This window comes from Eumetopias jubatus, unplaced genomic scaffold, assembly GCF_037043125.1.
Source record: "Eumetopias jubatus isolate StellerSeaLion01/CBP00866 unplaced genomic scaffold, mEumJub1_p1.0 scaffold_91, whole genome shotgun sequence".
In the NCBI taxonomy this organism is placed as follows: domain Eukaryota; kingdom Metazoa; phylum Chordata; class Mammalia; order Carnivora; family Otariidae; genus Eumetopias; species Eumetopias jubatus.
Window position 1 is genome coordinate 220,009 of NW_028274897.1, and position 12,475 is coordinate 232,483.

Below are 12,475 nucleotides of genomic sequence, written 5' to 3' on the forward strand. Positions count from 1 at the left end.
CTTGCTGTGAAGAAGGCAGTGAGATCATTGACGCAAAGCCTCTAGCCCAGCAGCTCAGCCAGCACCAAGGGCACTGAATCCACATTAACCCTTTCCTGGTGAATCAGGTGAAAAGGCAGCCGGCCAGGGTGTGTCCTCAGAAACACGTAGGATGCAAAGTCTGAAGCCCTGGCCCCGAGTCCTGCCTCGGCCACTGAGTAGCTGGGCATACTGGGCAAGCCATTTTTCCTTCCTCATAACCTAGACATGATAAGCACCAGTAGGCGAGAACCAAGCCAGGTGCTCTGGGACAGCACTTGGGAAACTAACCCACTAGAGAAGTACTGACGAGTATGACTATCAGATCTTTGAAAGATTTCTGAAAAGGACAGAACAAGCTCTTCCACAAATCCAAGAACCGAGAGTGCAGTCATATCAGGGTAAGGTACAGGAGAGAAAAGGAAAATTGTAACAGGAATCCTTCACCTCCCGATCCTTTTACACACGCAAGTGCCAACTGGTGACCCACACACAGACCAGGTCTGGCCACGGACAGATTCTGTTGAACCCCACATCATGTCATGGTGGTGGTTTAATTTGCCTTAAATGCCACCTGATTTTCATGAAAATCCAGATTTCAGGCCTTTTTCGAAAACTCCAAAGCTCAGGCCACACTGGGCCCATATCCCACATGCCCCTTGTTGAGACAAACACTGGCGAGGTCCCCCTTGGCCCTCAGCTGTTCTAAGTCACTCTGCTTTCACTAGCCTGGAGTCTGTAACCTTGACTTCTCTAAAGGCTACTATGTAGGAAAGCATTCGGACCTGCAGGGAGTAGTACTTCAACCTTGGCACAAACCGACACCCAAAGAGACACTCCCTTCCAGAGCCTCACCTAGGTCATCATCTCTCTTAGGTGGTGGCTCAGATTCTTTTGCTCCTTGACACTTCTGCCTCACAACTCAACGTTCCTGGGTTTCCTCACCTTGGTATACACCTTCCTCCACTGAGGCTATCACCTCCCCCAAAAGTACCACCGGCATCTGATGGATTATCTATCTGCACTGGGGATTTTCAAAATGCATCTTTCTTTTTAGAGCAGGACTACAAAAGACAGGGCGGCTACTTACCGTATCCTGACCAGCACTCCTTCTTCCCTCCTGCTGGTAACAGTACCCAGTGTTCTCTGGGGGACCAGCAGTCCCCCATTCCCAGTCCCTGTGGTTTGGGTGGGGCTGACTCCATTCCCATTTCCAGGGCAAGGCATGGGACCCAGCTGGACACATTCAGAGTCAACCCTGGGGCTCTGGCCACAGTGAAAATTAGTCTCTGTCCCTCTGGAACTTGAACAGAGGAGGAGGGAAAACTGGCTGGGGGTGGGGGTGTCCCCTTGGGACACAGCCTATGTAGAGAGTGGAACCCCTGGATCCAGCCCTGGCTGCAGCCATACTCCTTTTGGACTCTGTGGGTCACATATGAGCTAATGAAATTCCCATCTCGGCTTAAGGCAATTTGGGTTGGGTTCTCTTACAAGCAAAAGAGACCTAAACAATAGGAGAGAAAGTTGAAAGAAGTGCTTACAGTTGGGGGGAAAGGCTCTGCTCCAATTTTCTCCTGGTTTGCTGGTGTGGGTTTGGTACCTCTCTCCATGCACTGAGAGTGGAGTGTTGCTCACTGTATTAGCGATCCTTCTCTTAAGCACTTATCTCATGGTGTATAATTATTTCTTGTTTGTCTATCTCTTCCACAAATCTATTGAGCCCCTTCAGGGCAGAAACTGGGTTGTGTTCACTTTTGAATCTTTAATACCTTGATCAGTGCCACACAATGTGGGCTCAACAAGTGCCCCTTGATGAATCAATCAACCATCCTAATTCTCTTCTCTGGAACACCCCTGTCATGAGACCACCACATTAGCGTGGTGCCTGTGATACACAAAATGTCTGCTGAAACACACCCATCCTCCCATTGGAAATACATCACATCATGAGGACTCCCTCCTTCCAGCCATTCCTGATTCTCCCCCATGTTCGTCCCACGGAACCTCACTGTGGGGTTGCTCACAAGGTCCTCAATCTTGGGATGAGAACGTGGCCTTGCAATGCTCTATGAATGGATAACACACAGGATGGGAGTGCAGTTCACATACATGACTTCACTCGTGGGTGCAGGGGACCTTCTTTGCCCTCTAGGCTTCCTCTTGTGTTGAATGCACCCAGAATCCTGCTTCTGATGTCTACCAATAGCACGATAACACAAAATCACAATTCTAGGCTCTCTCCTGCCTCCACATTCCCTCCCGAGGCTTTTATAATGACTTGAGTGGAAGAAATACAAATGTATCGAGGAAATCGACAGCACTGAACCAAAAGCTTCCCCAGAAAAAGTTTGATTTGGGAAGCATAACTGTCACACCCTTCACAGCTCTGGAATAGCCTCAGCTTCCATTGGCATTGAGCAAGAAAGATTTTCAAACAGAGTCAAAGGTCAGGGCCGGAATTACTGTCCCAGTATGAATCACCATTGACTCTATCCAGTTTTCATTTTCCCATACTTGGGCTCACACCGCCAGGGCCATCTGGGAAGAACTAGATTCACACTGGATGTGACAATCTTTGTGGAGTTTCTGCCCTATGCGAGGCACCACAGCAGACGCTGGGAAATGAAAGAGAAAGACAGCAAGGGCTCTCTCAAGGCATTTCGTTTACTGGAGAACAATAACAAGGAAAATGGCCACTGCATTGTAGAAAACGAGGTGCTGTGTGGACTTCTGAAAGTTCCCCGGGCTGGGGCCATCCAGTCTGTGTTGGAGCATCAGGGAAGGCCTCTTAGAGGCAGACACCTTTGCGTGGAGAGCTGAAGAATGAGTAGAAGGCAGCTACAGGGCTGGTGCAGTGAAAGGGGCTCCGGAGAACTGCAGGTAGAGGCTCACGGGTAAGAAGCCTCGGCCTGCCCTGGGAACTAAAAGTGGGGCACCTATGGCCGGAATCCAAGTGTGAAGAGAGAAGCTGCTACAGAGGAACTGGGGCCAAAGAGACCCTGCCAGGCTTGGTAGCTTGAAAAGGCTCAGAAGTTTGCACCAAAAGAGCAAACTCCCCTTTACTGACACAGTGTATAAACAGGCCAGAATGACACTGTGACAGATCTGTCTTGACACTCACTGAATATTGATTTCACAGGGAATGTTAGTAAGAAGGCAAAAGGGGGCGGGGGTAAGAAAACTCCCAAGGAATTACTTTGGATTCATTTACAGATTCTCCTTTGAAACATTGGCCCCCACTCCTGATTGATGAGGGAGCTGAAGACTAATTGAGGACAAAGCACAAGCTGACACCCTGCAATCCCCCACCCCCTACTCCTGGGTGGGATATGTGTGACATTCCTCCAGGAAACTTCCAACTGTCTTAATGTCAATGCCTTGCTAGAAGGGAAAACCACCTTACTTGACAATGACAAGGTCTCCAGGATCTTGTACGTTCTCTTTAGCATAGGAAAGTTCTTTTGAAACCCTGCCTTTTCCTTACATCCCCCAACTCCCAATTATATAATCAGATGCCCCCCACATCCCTGGTGCAGCAGCTCTTTCTACCCACGGTCCTGTCCCGGTGCTTTAATAAACCACCATTTTGCACCAAAGACGTCTCAAGAATTGTTTTTTCTTTGTCGGCTCCAGACCTCACCCCACTAAACCTCACCTACATTCCAAAACTACATCACTACTAGCCTACCTCCCTCTTGGCATTATTTCTATCATTTCCTGCAAATGACAGAAAAGTAGGCACCGCTAGGCTTTAGGGGACAGGCATCAACTCTGGAAACAGGATAAATGCACAGTAAGATAATAGGATGGGGTAGCAACAAAATTAGACAACAAAACTAAGCCACTAAGCAAAACGTTATGGGGGGGGGGCTGAACCAAACGCTAAAAAGCAAATTTAGACAACGGGAGGGGAAGTAAAAGCATTTTGGTACACACACAAAAAGAACTATCCCCTTGGGCTTTGGTCAAATCAAGCTCCCCTTTTGACCCAACTACTGGAAAAAAAGAAGCAAAAGCTGTGGAAAACTCACACTTTCATATCTCTCCCAGAATAAACAGTAGGTCCAGTAGAGCCAACTGACCTAAAAGACGTTGAAAGATGTGCCCCAGATAACTGGGCACATGACAGTCACCTCCAGGAGCTCTCAAAACCACAAATGTTCCTGTTGCAACAGCTTAATGGTCTACAAATTCCGGTCTATTCTGTCATTTCAGAATCGATAATGTTTCCTGTCAAGCATTAAAGCAGTCCCAACGAAACCTGGAGAAGAATCGGCTTCCAAATCCACAGGGAGAAAGGGTTTTTTTAAAAAACTATTAAAAAAAACAAACTAAAGGTCGTCCCAAGGGGTTTCCACAATTCTTTCCTCCCAGTTCCCAATTTCTCAATGTCAAGACCTTGGGCAGTCCGGTCCATAGGGGCCCGGGTTTGGAGACGGCGGCACCTGTACAGTCCCTGGATGGATGCCCGAACCTCCTAGGCGTATCCGATGGGCTCTGATAGCCCCTTACTCATTTAGTGCTCTCAGGCGCTGGGAGGTGGGAGGGTCTGCAGAGCGGGGTGACCCAGAAAGCCTGAGATCTTCGCCCGCAGAGCACAGCGTCTGTTTGGCCTGGGGCCCACTGGTTACCCGAGTTTTCGCCCAGGGAAAATCCCGGGGGGAGGGTAGGGAAGGCTCGGGTCCAGTCCCCCCAGGGCGATGGTGGGCGGGGCCTGGACAGAGGGCGACGGGGTCAGGCGGTGACCAACCCCGCTGCTCCCCGGGGTCTCGGGCAGCGGCACCGAGCCAGGCTCCAGGTCCCCGCGTGGCGGAGCCCTGGGCCCGGACCCCGAGGCCTGATGCGGGGCGCTGTAAGGGACCGGAGCGCGTCACCAAGAGAGCAGCCGGCCCTCCCGCGCCCGACCCTGGTCCAGGCTCCTGCCGACCGGGATCGACGCACTCGCCTGCCCACGGTCTGGTTGGTCAGCTGCTTCATGCAGTTGGATCGCTTCTTTCTAGCGGCGGCGGCGGCCAGCAGGGCCAGGGCCGGGCAGCTGGAGGAATCGCCCGGGCCGGGGGTAGGGGGGCGGGGGGGGGGAGGGCGACATCGCTTCACGTCCATCCGAGGCGGCAGTGGAAGCTGCTCTGGGGCCAGCGCCCCGCCCTCGCCGCCTCTCATCCAGTGGCGTGGCAGGTCGGGGCCTTAGGGGGGGGCCAGACCCGGGACGCGGTTCCCAGCCCCTCCTCCACCCGTGGCGGGAACCCCGGGGCCGCCTTGTGCAGGCCCGGATGTCCCCTCTCCAGCACTGCCATCGCCGCGCCCGCGACCCCCTGCGCGGTCTAGGCCGCACACCTGCGCTAGGCTGCGGAGGCGCCCAGCGCCTCGAGCCTCTGGTGAACCGTCAAACCCGGGTCTGTGACACACCGTCCCCGCAGGGGTGTCAGGGCACGGAGGGATAGAACACTTTGGAGCCTCGGGAGGCTGGAAATGCCCAAAGTCTCCTGGAGGGCCGGGCTTCTGCGCAGGTGTAGATATTTGTCAGATGCACCTCGGATCTGCTCTCCTAGGTGAATGGATGCATGTGACTGTGTACTATTCACCTCGATTAAAAAGATACTGTTGTGTGGAAAGCACAAGCTGCAGGAGTTTGTGTACCTTAAGGGGAAAGTCCAGGGCCAGATGCATTTTCTGTGGGCGGGCACCTGGGGGCAGTCAGGCAGGAGCACTCACTAGGGGCCCACACAGGATAGCCAGGAAGCAGGGGGAGAAGGGGAAGGGGCCCAGCCCTGGCTGGGAAGTCGTGGGGCTGAGCGGCTGGGACCGGGACCAGTGGCCATAGTCGGCCTTGGGAAGGCCCAAGGCCTTGGCATTTGCTAGCAACCTGGCCTGCACAGGGGAGGCGGGGCCCGGGCCTGCGCAGGTGTTGCCTAGAAACGCCCATTGTCTTCTGATTTATAGCCTGGCGCAGGCAGGGGTCCTGGGACACTTGGCGGGGTAGTCCGACTGCGCTGGACGCTTTTCCACAGAAGACCACGACAGTTGTATGACCCGTGAAGATGTGCTCCTGGGTTGGTGGCCTGGGCTATGGCCTAGGCCATTCCCAGCGGAGAGGGGATGGCAGTGAGACTTCCTTCACCGGCTACAACTCGGATCTCACGATGGACTTTGCTGATGTCATATCATCTCAGACACAAATCAATAGACTCCTCAATGAGATCGAAACACTGGAGGCTGAGCTTACACTTTGGAAACGTTTGTCCAAGGGACCAAATCGCTCAGACTCCAATGCCATCTGGAAACTGAGGAGCACCATCAGGGACCTAGAAGAGCAGCGGATGAGGGAGATTGAGGAACATCAACTCGGAGTTGCGACACTGCTCAGTGTCCATCAAGAAAAACTGGCCGACGTCAGGGACAGGCACCGCAAACAACTCCTCGAGTATGAAAAACGGATAGAAGACCTGCAAGATCAATACTCTGCTGGTCATGGGAAAGATGACTTACTTCAAGAAAGGGAAACTGAGCTTAGAAGGTTGAAGCAACAACTTGCAGAAATGGAGCGGCTGAATGACAATTTAAACAACGTTGTTTCTGATCTCAGAGCAGAAAACCAAAAGTTGGTTTTGGCGCTCCAGGATGTAAGACATCAGCTGGAAGAAACTATTCTCCGGAACAATGAGGATTCTCTGGAAAACAGCACTGCTGTGAGGGCTTTAAAAATAGAAAAAGGACAGTTAATAGCAAAATTGTCTCGGGCAGAAAAGAAGCTGTTGGAGGAAACGAACAAGTATGAGCAAACTATCAAAGAATGGTCCCCTTTAGAGCATGCGCATTTCATTCAACACAGTCAAGAGAAAGACCTGGAAATAGTACACTTCAAAAAGAGAATCGAGCAGATGGACGCCGACCATAAAGGAACGAAGGAAATGCTGTCCTCTGCTTTGGAGGAGCAGAAGCGATTGACACAACTCATTAAAGAGAAAGAGACGTATATTGAAGAACTTACAGGAATTCCAGAGCCTCAGGAGGAATTCGGTCAGTCTATCCAAACCTTCAGAGGCAATGACATTTTCCAGCCATCTGTGGAGGACAAAGACAGGTGTCTCCCATCCGTGACAGGCAAAAATCATCATCTGGGAGAAGAACTGGAGAGCCCAAGACAACAGAGTCGCTCTGTACCTGCAGTTGACCCTAAAATCCTAGACGAGATCATAGAACTAGAGTGTGAGGTGTTTCAACTCCAGGAGTTAAAAGGCGATCTCGAGGAGGAAATCAGAGAGCAACAGAAGATCATTTACAACCAACAGCAGGGGAAGATAGGACTGCTTCATTCTTCACAAGAGCAGAAGCAGAAAGTGGACCATCTCCAATACCGGCAGGAGCAGATGACTATTGAACACGCTCAGCTCCTTTGAGCAAAAGACGAGGAGATTCAGAATTTGCAGGACACGATAGAACAGATGAAAGCCTGGCTGCCTGACAAAAGCCAGCACATTCCAACAGAAGACTGTGATGATGTGGAAGTCACAAGAAGTCAGCCTCTTCCTAGAGAAAACGGAAGTGAAAAGCTTGATTCATCTGAAGCTGAAACTCAAAGATTCGTCCTAGGAATCAAAGAACACAAACCGGAGATGAAGTTTCTAACTGAACAGAACATCCGACTGACGGAACAGATCGATCGGCTCTCCAAAGAGGAGATTGGTAAACTAACTCAGATCATCCAGCAGAAAGATTTGGAGATTCAGGGTCTTTCCAGCAGGATCTCTGCGGCTTCTCACAGCCAGAATGGGGACGTGGAGCGACTTCAGCGGCAATTGCAAGAGTATGCTGGGAAAAGCGAACAGGTCTTGGCTGCCTTAAATGAGAAAATGAGGGAGAACAGCGATCTGAAGACAGAATATGACAAAATGGCAGATAGAATTACTGTCACAGGAGCAGACCTCCAGAGAATGCAAGAGGAAAATCAAAAACTGTCCACTAGAATTGAGAGTAGTGGTCAGGAGATATTTAGAGAAAGGATTCAGAATTTATCACACATTATTCGAGAAAAAGACCTCGAAGTGGATGCGTTAAGTCAGAAATGTCAGACTTTATTGACACTCCTGCAACCATCCAGCACTGGTAATGAGGTTCGAGGAACTAATATGGATCAGTTGAAGCAGCTTCTCCAGGAACGGGACACATTAAAACAGCAAGTGAAGATCATGGAAGAGTGGAAACAGCAGGTGATGACCACAGTCCAAAATATGAAGCATAAGTCACCCCAGCTTCAGAGAGATCTGGCACAACTCCAGGTGCGGGCTTTCACCAGCAGCGAGAAGGATTCTGAAGTCCAGACGACCTCTAGTGACCTGATCGAACTGTACAAAGGCAATGAAATACATTTACAACATTTAGAGAAGGAACTGGCACAAATGCAGCTCAGCAATGGGTAGCTTTGCAATGCCAAGGATCTCCTTCTAGGGAAACTGGATGTGATTTTCCTCCAGCCCTCCACTGACTCCTCGGAGTCAGCGGATTCTCTGGAGGCCATGAAATCTGACAGAGTGAGTGAGGCTTCTTAGTTGCTCCAAGAGGAGGTAGAAGAGCTACGAAAATCCATTCAAGAAAAAGATACAATGATTCGAACCCTCCAGGAAGATAAGCAGAGATGGATTGAGTCAGTGGCTGCCAGGAGGGAAGTAGAAGGCCAACATCAGGAACACAGGGATTCCGACATCGAGCAGCTGAAGGAGAAACAGGCTGTTCTACAAAACTTCCTTCAGGATCAGGAGCTCCGAATCCAAGCGAAAAGTGAGGAATTGCTTTCTTTACAGGAGAACTTCAGTAGCCAAGTGAGTGAAATGAACTTTTGAGGCAGACAGTCACCGATCTGAAGGAGAGAATAGCAGGGTTTGAAATGGATGTGTTTCAACTGAAAGAGGAAAATGCAAAAGTCGTGGAAACCTCTAGAGAAAAGGAAGTGGGAAATCAGGCATTGCAAGAGACACATAGGCTGGCTTGTGAGAGAGATGAAGTCCTGTTGGCCCTGAAACAGAAACAAATGGAAACCTGTGCCCTCCAGAAGGAGGTTCACCATTTACGTGAGAGCAAATTACGCCTAACCCAGGAGCTGGAGAGACGGCGACACCTGGCACTAGAAGCCGAAGATGCTCATCGCCAGGAAGCTCTGGCCTCAGAAGACAAAGTGGCTCAATCAACTCAGGAAGGAAGTGACGGTCTTGCAGGGAAAACTCGTTGTGTCTTCCACTGCCATGGAAAATGCCAGCCGAGGAGCCAGTCTGCAGGTAGAGTCGCTGCAGGAGCAACTGCACGTGGTGACCCAGCAGAAAGAGGACACTGCGCTCCAGCTTGCTGCCTCCCAGGAAAAAGGAAAGCAGTATGGTCACATCCTAGCTGACCTCAAGTTGGAACTCGCCGAATGGGCAGACAGCCTGGAAGGAAAACTGAAGTCATTGCAGGGACAATTCCATAAAACAAATGCTGACTTGGAGCTGAAGGAAGTCCAACTCCAAGAATTCAAGAAACAGAATGAGGTCCAGCAGGAAATCCTGGAGGACACACAGAAGAAACTGATGAACTTAGTCAGTAAGTCCGAAGGAATGGTGGACAAAACCCTCCTATGAAGACTCTTCCTGGGATCTTTCCACTCACCTGATGCCGAATGGCAGGAAGCGTTAAGGTTGATGGGAAGCATGCTGGGGATCCGAGAAGACCAGATGTGGCAGCTCCTCAGTGAAGGGCCAGGTGGTGTTACCAGCTGGATGACTCGGGGGCCTGGACCCAAAAGTGCCCCCAACACATGTGTGAAGCCAGATCACGGACCTATGGCCAAGAATTCTTTTTCAGAACTTTTCATCCAGTTTCTAGAAGTGGAATCTCATTCAGGTTTGCCACCACCAAAACCCTCTGCTCATGACGGGAAGCCCCCAGATTCCGGAGGAAGGGGAAAACTGGCTATGAAACAAGGCCCACCACGTCTGAACACTACCCTAGGATCCACACCCTGGAAAAAAGATGTGAAGCCCCGCACCACAGCTGTGTCTCTTGTTACCCCACCTGGACCGGAAACAGATGGATCGGAGCACCTTCTTCTAAATGCCGTCACTGATGCTTTGCCCAAGTACATGCCCCAAATACTGTCACCTGCCAAGAAGGTTGGAATGGTGGCCAAAGGCCTCTCCAAGAAATAGAGGATCCTCAAGCCAGAGACGAGACAGCGCTCGGAAGACCCCAAGTCACTCTATGTGTTTACCTTATCCCAAAATGTCCTTTTGCAAAACGTACTATTTGAAGTTTTGCTTTCAGCTTAATAAAAATATTCTTTTATGCGTTAACAGAAAAAGCGTCTTTTGGTGACTGCAGAGGTATTCACCAAACTGAAAATGGTGCTTATTTCTTATGAGAGTAGACATTGGTGGGGTTGGAGGCTGTGGTCAATGGTACTTCCAGTATTGTCTGTAATCCTTTGATGTTTTCATAAGGAGCACGTATCTACATATACCTTCAGTAAGGAAAACATAAACTTTTCTTAATGTTCCAAACTTATCGAATACACGAGCACTCACGTCTTGTTTGAGAAACTAGGTTTATAGCATGAAAGTTTAAGATAAATACATTTTTTGAAAAAGTGCAAGTTTGATTTTCCCATCTATGTCCCATTTCTCTTTCTCCTTTTTTTAAATTTTTAATCATTTTATGTTGCCTGGGAATCCACTTCATGGGTAACCTGATTTCTCTCAGGCCTTTAGAAATATATGTTTATTTGTCTATTTGGGCATATAGTATTCTCTGACTTGCTTTTTTCCAAAAAAAATCACTCTGCCTTCGAGATCTTTATAAATGTGAATGAATTCCAATTTCTTCTTTAAAAGGAAATGTAGGCATTAATGGGTATACCCTAAATTACTTTTTTTTATACCCTAAATTACTTAACTAGCTCCTATTGATCAGTATTTGATGGGCTTTTACTTCAAATGTCCATGATCAACTCCCTTGTTCATTTCCTCAAAAGCCACTCCAAATCTTCATTTGCAGTTCCAGGCTAATTACACCACTGTACTCTGGAAACGATCCATTCAGACTTCTTTTCTTCTTCTTTTTTAAATTTTATTTATTTATTTGACAGAGAGAGCAGGAGAGCACAGGTAGGGGAGGGGGTGGCAGAGGGCGAGGGAGAAGCAGGCCCCCCTGTTGAGCAGGGAGCCTGATGTGGTGCTTAAATCCCGCGTTGCTGAGAGCATGACCTGAGCTGAAGGCAGATGCTAAACCGACTAAGCCACCCAGGTGCCCCCCCCAATTCAGACTTCTTTAAAGACCTCATTCCATTCTATTAATTTTCCATTCTGCTGTATCTTCAACCTGCCAAATATCTTAAATCCATCCTTCCCTTTCTGTTGCCAGTGTTCTGGTTCACCCATTCCTGTCTCTTGCACAGACTAGTGCAGTAGACTGCCTGCCAATCTTGCTGGTTCCACTCTCCGCCTCCCTTGCATCCATTCTCCACGCTGCTGTTAGGACAAAGTGAGATGAAAATCTGATGTTACTTCCCTGCTGTAATTATTTGAGGGTTCCCCATTGCCTGGAGTTCGACCTTTAAGAGACCATCCAAGCCCTTGCTTTTGCAGCCTTCCCTCCTGCTCATCATTCCCATACAGGCCACCCTTTAGACCCAGTGAATTCTTACAAGCCCCAAATAGATTATTATCCATATAAGTTCAAGTCCATGAGACTCATCATTGTGCTTTGACAAAGGTACAGAGCAGCAGAAGGATTTAATTTTTCTCCTCTTCACCCATTGGTGGGGGAGTGTTTCCCACCCTAATGTAATGGGATGCCCGGATGCTGAACAGATGAGCTCGACAGTAATTTATAACCCACGTGTACTTATGGCCCATACCGTGCAGGGCCAGGTTGCACCTGGGAGTAGAATGAACATGGGCTGTGGGGGGTCAGACCTTGGAGTAACAAGAGAGTGAAGGTGAGCCCTACTTCCTGCAGGAGGGCATGGCTGGCTTGCTGGATAATTCCACAGGCTGTCAGGGAACTGGACCTTACGACTTGAGGAGAAACTGTGCCTGGTCCCTGGGATAAGGAGGGCTGTTTGGCCAGGAGACCCGATCCGTGGGAGCAGAGGGCGAAGGGAACTGAGAGTAAGGCCATTGGAGGCCCTCTGATGTTCCCCGATGCCAAGACAACACTTCCTATGGAATCTTAATCTCACGCTCTCCATCCCAGTGGACTCTGGTATGTCCACATCATTTTCAGCCTGGGGCTGAGACTTTTAAGGACTAGGACAAGTGCTTCTCTAGGAAGTGTGGCTGGCACCTGACCAGGAAGGAGAGATGGCGTCAAAACCAAAATGTGTCAACTGCCATTGATGGTCACTCAGTTGATCCCAAGGGAATCCTGAAGTAGCCAAGGGACAGAAGGTAAGGCTGACGTCCCGCACGCCGCGGAATCTGACAAGGACTGT

At 49.7% G+C, this 12,475-nt stretch overlaps 1 pseudogene; it reads left to right on the forward strand.

Annotated features, from left to right (window-relative positions):
• The first annotated feature begins 6,056 nt into the window (after positions 1 to 6,056).
• On the forward strand, positions 6,057 to 10,193 carry LOC148161692 (thyroid receptor-interacting protein 11 pseudogene; annotated as a pseudogene).
• The last annotated feature ends 2,282 nt before the right edge of the window (positions 10,194 to 12,475 follow it).